This window comes from Xenopus tropicalis, chromosome 4 (assembly GCF_000004195.4).
Source record: "Xenopus tropicalis strain Nigerian chromosome 4, UCB_Xtro_10.0, whole genome shotgun sequence".
NCBI lineage: Eukaryota > Metazoa > Chordata > Amphibia > Anura > Pipidae > Xenopus > Xenopus tropicalis.
Window position 1 is genome coordinate 80,236,351 of NC_030680.2, and position 10,605 is coordinate 80,246,955.

Here is a 10,605-nt window from a genome sequence, read left to right on the forward strand (position 1 = left end):
ATCGATCCCCACAGAACTTTTCAGGGAAGGCAATCTTAGGTTCTTGGGGCCTAACGGTGTTACCCCACAAGTTAGCAGAACCTCCCGGAGGAGAAGAACCGGAACTGGACCGCTGCTGTGGGGTCTCCAGTTTACGGGTCAGATTATGGAAACCCTGCAGGAGATAGTTTTGTTTCTGCTCCTGTTCCTCTAGGCGTTGAAGCAAGGTGGTCAGCAACGCTTCAGTGGTGGAGGAGGCAGATGGAGCAGCAGCGGCTTCGTGACCATAGTCTTCCATGGCCCGTGATAATGTCACGGTCGGCACCCAATACCAGAACAAGTGCCAAACACCCTGGTCTCGGCTCGTGCTTCACCAGTAGCGTGACCGCCTTTGGCTTTGGGAGGAGCCCTCAGCTACTCGGATGCCACCTGGACTTATACGAGAGGTGCAGAGCAGGAGTTCTGGCTAGCAATGGGGCACGACGGTAGAAAGTCTAAAGGCCAATGGTCACGGTACAGATAGGAGTAGGCAAATACGTGGTCAGACAGGCTGGGTCGAGGCGGGCAGATAACTAGGATCGTCAGGCAGGCAATGGGTCAAACCGGATAATCAAACAGAGGGATGAGGCAGAAACAGTAGTCAGGGACAGGCACGGATCAGGATACAGAAATCAGAGTCGTCAAAGCCAGGCAGGGTCAAAAACAGGAGCAACAGGACGCATAAAGCACAAAACAGGCACCAGGAGTAAAAACCTATCACGGGCAATGAGTGGCAAAAGAAAGGCCCTTAAATAAGGCGCGGCGCGCGCACTAGCAGCAGGCCGGCAAGACGGGCGGTGCGGCGGGCGGCCCCGCCGATGGCAGCGCGGCGGGCGTCCCCGCCGCACCGGTAAATTCTTTACAATAAGGTTTGGCTTTGGCTACTCATTTCCATTGCTTGAATTTAGATCCTTGGTTTGCAAATTAAAATATATGACTTATGTAAACATACCTTTTAGATAAATGATACATCTGGCTGGGTTAAGCAGTTATGATTTAGTTATCTGAAGGTTTCAGTATGAAACGGAGGCCAATGACTTGTAAGATGGTGAGCGACAAACTGCTTTTCTGAGAATTCCATTCCACACAAAATGCATTTTATGGCACAAAAGGACTTGTTTCACGAGCTTTTAAAGCAGGGATGGGCAAACTACGGCCCGCGGGCCACATCCGGCCCATCAGCCCTTTTAATCCGGCCCGCCGTCTCCGGCCCCCTTAAAAGAATTACGGGCTCTGATTGGTTGTGCCCCGTGCATGCGCACAGCGTCAGCACGCACGGGGCGCAACCATATAAAAGAATGCAATGGGGAGCCGGGGAACAGAAGGACGGGACGGAGGAAGCAGCGGGTCGCTGGGGAGGAGCTGAGAGGCCCCATAATTTTTGATGGCAGCCCCGGGCGTAACGCTGTCCCGGCCTGGTCCGGCCCGTATGTTAATTAATGTGGCCCCTGAGCTAAAAAGTTTGCCCACCCCTGTTTTAAAGAGACACTGTGATCAAATAGTTACTAGACCCTATGTGTAATACTGGGTTAGGTGGGGCAGTTTGGGGAATAAAACGTTTAAGCTTGCAAAGTTATTGTTATTCTTGCCCCCCAGGGCCAAACGATCGGATTACATTTGCGGCCATGGGGCAGTCGCTTCGGGGACCGCATCAACGAGCCGATGCAGTCCCCGATCCTACTGGATTTTCTAACCTGGCTAATCGAGATCTGGCCAATTTCAGGCCAGATATCGGTCGGCCAGGCCGCTCGGTTCTGCCCATACACGGCCGATTAGCTGTACGGCAGATATAATCGGCCCGTGTATGGGGACCTTAACACATAGCAGCCAATCAGCATTGGTTACTGCTACCAGACAAACATAGTGCCTTTTATTAAATATTTTCTATTTTTATTACATTCTAGATTCATACTCAAAGGCTATTTTGCAAGCTAGGCTTATTGACTAAAACTTTTCACCTGGGCAGTAGCCTATAGAAACCAATCAGTGATTAGCTTTGTTCATCCAGCTATAATAGTGAAAAAACAGTGAAAGTTAATATGCTGCACAGGTTACTGCACTCGTCGAAGTTTGCCTACTGTCTTACAAGACACCAGGTACAAATAAGTAATCTTAACAGGATATTTACAGTACTGTTAACTTGACAAGCCTGCAATAAAAGATTTAAAGGGGTGGTTCACCTTAAAGTTACCTTTTAGCATGTTATAGAACAGTGCTGTCCAACTTCTGCGGTGCCGAGGGCCGGAATTTCTCTCGCATACATGGTGGAGGGCCGCTAATGGAAGCCAGTTTTGGCCACTCCCTCATTTTAAACCACACCCACTTCAAACCACACCCATTTTGTCACAATGGTCGCTGCAGGGATATCAACCATCATTCATATGTTAAAGAATGATATTATGTCATATTAAGACACACCCTTAAATCAATATGCCGCCTCCTCCTCCCCTGTGGATAGCACAGCAACCCCCAGCATATAATTACACACCTTAGGGACCATTTAATGGCTATTTCCAACTGCTAACAAACTCCCAGACCAAACCCCTGCCAGGTTCACCTCCCACAGGCAGCATAGGGCAGGCAGAATATGGCACACACAGGCAGCACTCTGCCTGTCCTATGCTGCCTATGTGCCATACTCTGCCTACCCTATGCTGCCTATACACAGGCAGCATAGGCCAGGCAGTACATATAATGTCTGAGGTGTGAATAGGTGAACAATGTGAGTTAATACAGCCTGAGGTGTGAACACTGCAGGTGGTGAACAATGCAGAGATTAAAAGGTGTGAACAACACAGGGGATTACATGTTTAAACAATACAGAGGGATTACAGCCTGAATCTGAGGTGATAACTATGCAGGGGGCCAGTTAAGGTCAGTACTGATACCATTTAAAGCTTACACAAAGTTAAGCCATCAAAGCAGCCAGACAGGTGGGGGCCACACAGAGGGGGGTCGAGGGCCGCATGCGGCCCGCGGGCCGCCAGTTGGACAGCACTGTTATAGAATGTATATAGAATTCTAAGAAACTTTTTAGTTGGTCATCATTATTTATTTTAAATAGTTTTTTAATTCAATTTTCTTCTTTTAACTTTTTGCAGGTTTCAAATGGGGGTCACTAACCCTGGCAGCCAAGAAACTATTGCTCTGTGAGGCTACAATTTTATTTTGGTTGTTACTTTTTATTACTTATTTTTCTATTCAGGTCCTATTCATATCACAGTCTCTCATTCAAACCACTCCCTGGTTGCTAAGGTAGTTTGGACCCTAGCAAACAGATAGCTGCTGAAACATCAAACTCAAGAGCTTCTGAACAAAAATTTCAATAATTAAAAAAACAACAAATAATAAAAAATAAAGACCAATTGCAAACTGTCTTAGAATATTACTCTCTACATCATACTAATATTAACTCAAAGGTGAACAACCCCTTTAACTGGGGTGGGACAGAGCTCAGCTACTACATATACTTGGGTTGGAGTATACAAAATCCACTAGACATTTGAAAAATATATTAAGGAAAAATAATATAGCACTTCTTAAAAACATTCTCCATCTAGCTCATAGATCAGCGATAACCATATCACAAATACAGTGTCAGACTAGGGCACACGACAGAGCCTGACACCTTTGTACCACTTTTATAGCAACTAGATGTACCAAATAGTATAGATTTTTATATAGGCCCACAGTGGAAATAAGAATTGGCAGAAGGGAATTGTCCTGTAGTCTGATAGATCATCTGACTATGAACAAACAGTTGTCTTGTTTGAGTATGTGCCATGAATATGTTGTTATTTTGCATCTCCCTAGACAAGAAGCACTCAGCCAGTATGCTTGACACTGGCTTGATATTGGCAGCAGTTAGAAGGGTTATCAAGCTGTCATTTACTTGAAAAACAAATTCCACTGTTATCTAGCTGAGCCTAAATTAACAAGCACTTTACTACTTTCACTCCCCTCTGAATTCCTCCCAAATGAACTAAACCTCTTCAAGCTACTGGCAATTCAGCTATTTCATTCCACTTGTCTTCCAGTTCCTTGCACTTCGCAACTGAACAATAGATAGTTTTCCTCTACTAAAAGCAGAAAGACATAAATGTACTGCTATGCCAACGAATGCCTAAGTTAATGAATATTGTGCTTGATTTTTCTGCATTTTATGATCTTTACAGATTTAACACAGATAAGATGGGCCAGGCTTTCTTTTAGTTTGGTTAAATTGTTTATGTTAGGTTCTTTTTTTTTGACTGGATAAAGGTCTCTTACCTCTTCTGTTTGTTTTAAAAGAAAAAAAGTTTCCTTGTGATACTTGAAAGACATTTGTGGCTCTGTGCTGTAATGAGCACAAACTAAGTATTGCTGCCAACTACTAAAGCTAAATTAAAGGTGCAGAGCAAAATTCCACAATGTTGCACAGAACCTACACAATACAAAGTTTCTTCTTGAAGTTTTTTTTCCAGAAAATGATGAAATGAAGGCTATTTCATATACATATGCTATAAATGTCCTTTGGTACTAGCAATGTAAAGGAGAGGCCCATTTTCCAAGAACAATATGCAGTAAGTAAAACTTGCTTGTGTTTTTAAAAATAAACATATCATTAGTGATAGGAAGGGAAAGGTATTGCAAATGGATGTTAGCCCATACAGTTCAGTGCCTATATCGCAGACTAGCTCAGCATTAAAGGGGTTGTTCACCTTCAGTATCCAAATCTTATTAAACCACTAACAATGCTCTCAGTGTGTTAGAAAATCCATTTTCCAAATCCAAAATCCATTTTCTCTGATCAGTTTTCTGAAGGGATGGGAGTGGCTTATTTTGAACCCGACACACTGAGAATTTGCTATATGCTTACATTATTATTATTATTATTAACATTTATTTATAAAGCGCCAACATATTCCGCAGCGCTTACATCATCACATCCAGGCTTTGCCCTTACTTCTTTCTTATTGGACCATAGAGTTGCTTGTGCACTCTAACCATAAATTGAAAGGTCATTGGTTAATTTCTCCCTTGCATTGGCATAGGCAAACAGACTCAGCATATCACAAATCTAACATACTGTTATGTTAAATTTGCAGCACTGTCACAGGCACAGGAAGCAGTGTCAGACTGACAGAAGACACAGCCAATAGGAGTTAAGTCTGCTGTGTTTATAGGGGTCACTGACTCCCGCAGCACAGGGTCTGTGGAGAAGTGATTATATGATAACCCTCTTTAGATTAGATTATTTGGTTTTAACTAAAATTTGGACTAATATAGACATCATTTTTGTGGCCACATTGGTCACAGATCTGGTAGTTTGTTGGTACAGTCAAACCAATAGATCTGTATGTCTGCTGTCATAGCACAGACACTGAAGTGGATTATGGGGTTAATTCACTCCTAAATGGTGCAAAGAAACATATTCAGCATTGTGTCACCCTGGTATCTAGCACCTTTGGATGGACCTTTGGACAGGGAACAAAACACTTATAATCACCCCTCCATTCATTTAAATAGGAATAGCCTGAAATGTTCTGGTGCACTTTTGTGGCATACGATTATCACTAAATAACTGCACAAGTAAAGATTTTAGGTGAGTTCCATTAAAATGAAAAAAACTGATTTTCAGTGTTTTGTCCTCAAAAATGCTGGTGTTGACAAAACACTCATTTTTCTGCCATTGAACTAAAGGTGAGGACTAATTATAAGGCTAGTCTTTAGCTTGCTTTGCACAGACTAATAAAAGCTGTGCTAATAAAAACTCAGCCCCTCCAGACTGTGCCAAAAGCTTACTGGACCATGGATGGGGCCTCCCTCTCTGGTATAAAGCTTAATGGCCTTCTTGTATGAAGCTTACTGGTCACTAATGCCCTGCCCTTCTAGTATCCAGTTGAAAACCCACCAGATATCAATTTGGCAAGTAACATAATCCTCTGTGTTGATGCAGTTCACTTCTGACAGGCCTGCCTAAGCCAATAGTATGTCTATGAAGATTTTCATTCATCCAGGTCATGGTATATCTAGTATAAATAAATTTGAAGCAACTGGACTTGTATAGTAGAAGTCCAACGTCTTCAATGATTACTATACAAGTCCAGTTGCTTCAAATTTATTTATACTAGACTAAGCCAATAGTATGATCAGTGCATGGGTTACCCTATCAGGCACATGACCTCACGAAACGAGAAAATGCTGCCATGTATGCCCAACTTTACATGTAACTCCCTGTAAAACAGGCATCTGCTGTAGTCTCTGTTGGGTAAAACCTGATTACAAGCCATTTACTACAATTGTACTTTAAACACTTACACATTAAACATTTTTTTTTTTAAATCCATGAAGGCAGCCACGTTGCATTAAAATGCTCTGGGTTTCTATCCAGTAAAAATAGTTCAGTTCTTACAATTGGCATGAAAACATATAGAAGAATTGCCAAAATATGAACATGAAACATTTGAGACTCCCAGCTCAGGATCTAAAATAACTTGTGCCTGGTGAACTTTTAGCAGATATGTTTGTGATATATTTGTGTTATTTGTTTACTTTTCATTTCAAGGTGATTAATAACAACATTAGGCCAGACATTTACTTTCAAATGGATTTTGATCTGCATGTGTGAGTTTGGAAACATCTAGAAGGGAACAGGAGCAAAATCTTTCAGCTGTGTCTTCTTAAAATAGCTGCTTCAGGCTTGGGGGTCTGTTTGCTGAGCTCCCATCATACAGACAGCCAGACAGCTCCAACATAGAGCATGGTATGTAACTTGCACAAATGACATTTCATGTAAACCTAATAAATGCAGGATGTTTTCATTTTAACAGCACATTGCCTGGTGCATATTTTATTGCTGATGTTATTATAAAGTTTTCTGAAGCGCTAATATATTCCAGAGTGCTGTACAATGGAAGGGTGCATACATACAAATACTGACCAATACAGAAGGTAGAGATGTTCAAGCATTATTGTTACACACCATTATATCAATATCTTTGCTCTTGAGGTAAACTGGGGTTAGGGTAAAACTGAAGAGGCAGCAACTGTCAAGAAATGTAAGGTATCTTTATGATACTCAATGGACACTATGGGCCATATTTATCTAGCAGTGAAAATGGAGTTTGTTTTATTATCACCTGCTGATAAATATACACCCACAAGTAAAAAGAGGGTTGTCAAATTCCCACTAATAAACCATGGAATAAATATGCCTCTGTGTATGACTTTTTAAAGAAGGTTTTACAGTAAGTCCTTATTTTGTGCAAGCCATGTATCACCAACCTTGAATTGTACAACCCTACAACTTTAAGAGATTGTTCTGCTGTGCTTAATTGCCCAGCCTGAGATCTGTATTAGAAGCAGGCACACAAACTGGGTGTTACTAGCTAACATGCCCAGGCCAGCATCTCCTAAAAAGCCTGGTAGCTCAGATTTGGTCTAATTTACCAACACACTGAACACATTTGCACCTAGACAGTAACCCAAGGAAACAAATCAATTTTTTTTGTTTATTCTTCTATGTGCAGCTGACTTAACAAAGCTAACTAAGCCCATGTCATGCCCAGATCCAAAACAGCCAGAGTGTACCTTGCTGCCATAGACCAATGAGTAAGGATCAAGATACGTCACAACTGAGTAATAAATCACAACCTATAGGAATGACTGTGGGTGCCAGTGGGGAATTACCAGTGGGGCATAAAATAAGACAAGTAATAGGCATGTTGTAAGCCATCTATCTGTACAGTAACAAAAGAAAAATAATTATAAAACTAGTAAACTTAAAAGTAGTTTATGAAGCACCTAGATGGCTAATATTCTGTATCGCATTAGCCTTTCAGTTTACCCTCTCCAAAGATTTCTCTTGCGCTATTATTACAAAGCATGCTGTAATACTGACAGATGCATTTGTAACCAAAAGACCCCTTTCCCTGCAGTCACCACTTCCTGCTGTTACTTTCTTTATAGCCTTTATACCATGGTGGACCACACCCAAAGCAGCAAATGAGTTTTACAAAGAAAATCTCTTTTCATGGGCAGAACAATGCCCATATTATCAGGGTATTTCCCCACTGTGTTTAATAATATAAAAAACAACTTCAGTTATAATAGTATTGTGGCTAACACAACTGAACTAATAGATACTGCTGGGACAGCAGGGACAACAGCTGCCACCTGCTCTAGGGCCTCATCACATGTGCCAAACACACCGCATTCTCTCCATATATACTGTGTGCTGATAAATGTGGCTGTTCTCGACTGCCCTTGATAAACACCCAGCCTTTCCAAAAGAAGTGACAGAAACTAGTAATTTACTCTAGTTGTAACAATATAAGTAGGCTTTCTACTCCTTTCCCTTCAGTGTCTTCACTGGAGAATGTAAATTTGGTTTTCGTAGCTTAAGTTTAGAAAAGCAATAGCTCAAATACTTTAGATGTTGACATTGGCTAGTGCTGTATTTTGGTATAAGGGGCCATAATTAGTACAGGACTGATATTTTTTACAATCTCACATTTCATCCAATACACTCCAAATGCTGAATTCATTTCCCCCTGACTTTCAGGATTCTATGTATAAATTGACTTTGGTATTCCTGTAGTATGTAAGGTATTTATTATAATACATCATTCCACAGACATGTAGCAGTTTTATATACTGTGTGTGTGAGTGTGTATGCATGTATATATATATCCAACCCCTGTAAGCATATAACTGGTGTGGCCCACTAGGCTGGGTAAAGACCTCAAGATATTGTTAAAGCCCCTTTGCATGTCTGTGGCATGATAAGAAATGGAGTTTAGTGGATAAACAAGAAAAAACAACAAAACCAGGGGAAACCAGTAGAGAATACAGGGAATATACCTGTGTATATACACAGTGTCCCTTGGGAACTCCCTCTGTTCCATACTAGTATTTATTAAATGGGACACCCTGTCACCCTAATAATGTAATTGTAAGAAATCTTCCCATATTGTTAAATTCACTGTTTCAGTATTATTTAAAATTGTATTTGCTACTAAAAGTATTGATCCCCTTCTGTTCTCTGCCCGGCTGGTTGTAGCTTTTGAAGCAATGTAGCAGAAGGCAGCTGATTACCAGACCTCCTTTAACCTTTCTACCTATGTAAAGCCTTATTCAGACTATATATGTATTTGCAGTGCTCTCCGGGAAGGGACAGTTGGTTAAGGTCTGTCTGTGTTAGGGCTAAAGATTATTAAGACATCTCTATTAATACTCCGGTATAATGTATCACTTTGAGTGGGATGCGCAGTGCCAGTACCTAGCAGTAACATTGGCGCCTCAGTGCCACACAGGGAAAGCTCTTACCTGGCTCTGCAGTGGCACAGTCCTGCTGGCTATATGGTCACTCAGTAATCCCGGCTGAGGTTGAGGTGCCCCCCTTATCCCCGGCTGTTCCCCGTGGGTGCTGGTTGTGCAGCTGAGCAGGGTGCCTGTTCTCCCAGTATGTGCTGCTGCTGCTGCGCCTGTTGCTCTCATCAGACTGGAAGCCGTTTGGCTGGAGTTGCTCACAGGCTGTAAGTTTCCATAAAAGTCCTGCTCTCAGGTCATCTATCGCATTCCTGGCGAGCCAAAAGCTGCCTCAGCTGTTCCTCGCCACATGGCCTCAACTGTTCCCTCTGCTGCTGCTGCTATACCCCCTGCATGGGGAAGCGCCTCACTCCTGGGCTCACAGCACCCTGGGAAGTGTTACCGGCCTGAGGGCCCCGGGCGCTAGGAACAGGTTGCGTCTGTATAGGGGACTCTGTATCGGTGTGAGGGGGGCCATACACCTGAGGGTGGGGTCACTCGCTCACCTTGTTATAAAGAGGGGAAAGATGTAGCACAGACAATATGTAATAGACATGGCACTGATATTTCCCACATTATTTTGGCCGCCACGCACGTTTAAGAGAACGTCTTCAAAAGCAACTTTCTATCCATTATACAACGAACAAACCACCAAGTTTACTTTCATTTTGGAAAATGCCAAGTGCAAATAATTCAGTACAACACATCTCTGCGTTTCTGTAATATCTGTAGGTGATTAAAGAGAACTAATGGCTAATGACAAGAGAAGCTGCTGCTTCATTGTGATACAGGCACAAAAACATTTTACACGTATGCACTGGTGCCATAGTTCTGCCATCCAGTGGTCTTAGATTTTTCCACATTATTCATAAAGCTGTATATGTGTCTGTGCCCATGGTCACTATGAGGTTACCATGGTAATCAAAACACAAGCCAGGAACCTATTGTGTTTTATACTGTTGCAGCTTCCTTGCAACAAGAGCAGCTGGTTTACCCTAAGGGGCACCATTAGCAACAATGCAAAGAGCTCAGTCATTTTGTTATTCCATACTATTATAATGGCATACCTTGCTACATGTGTTATCTGTAGTGTGTATGTGTGCTTGCATATTGCATACCTATGTATACTTATGTTATAAATCCGAGACCTCAACAGATAAGAATGTAAAAAGGAGCATGCCCAGCTTTTATACAAGTGGGGCCAGTTTTGATGCATACACTTTGGAAGCAGTGCAGATCTGTATCTTAGCTCACAGATTACCTAAGCCTTCTCATATGAAAAATGGAGTCCAAAAC

At 42.1% G+C, this 10,605-nt stretch overlaps 1 protein-coding gene across 5 annotated transcripts in view; it reads right to left on the bottom strand.

The window, feature by feature from the left end:
• nexn (nexilin F-actin binding protein) overlaps positions 1-9,701 on the bottom strand; it is a 58,495-nt gene extending 48,794 nt beyond the window's left edge. For 3 of the 5 annotated variants that reach the window (XM_004913917.3, XM_004913914.3, XM_002939643.5), the window contains exon 1: positions 9,328-9,700. The gene's annotated coding sequence lies outside the window, so the exon portion shown is untranslated. Of the gene's footprint in view, positions 1-9,327 lie in introns of all 5 variants that reach the window. The other 2 variants (XM_004913916.3, XM_012961516.2) reach the window with 1 other exon arrangement.
• Between the last annotated feature and the right edge of the window lie 904 nt (positions 9,702-10,605).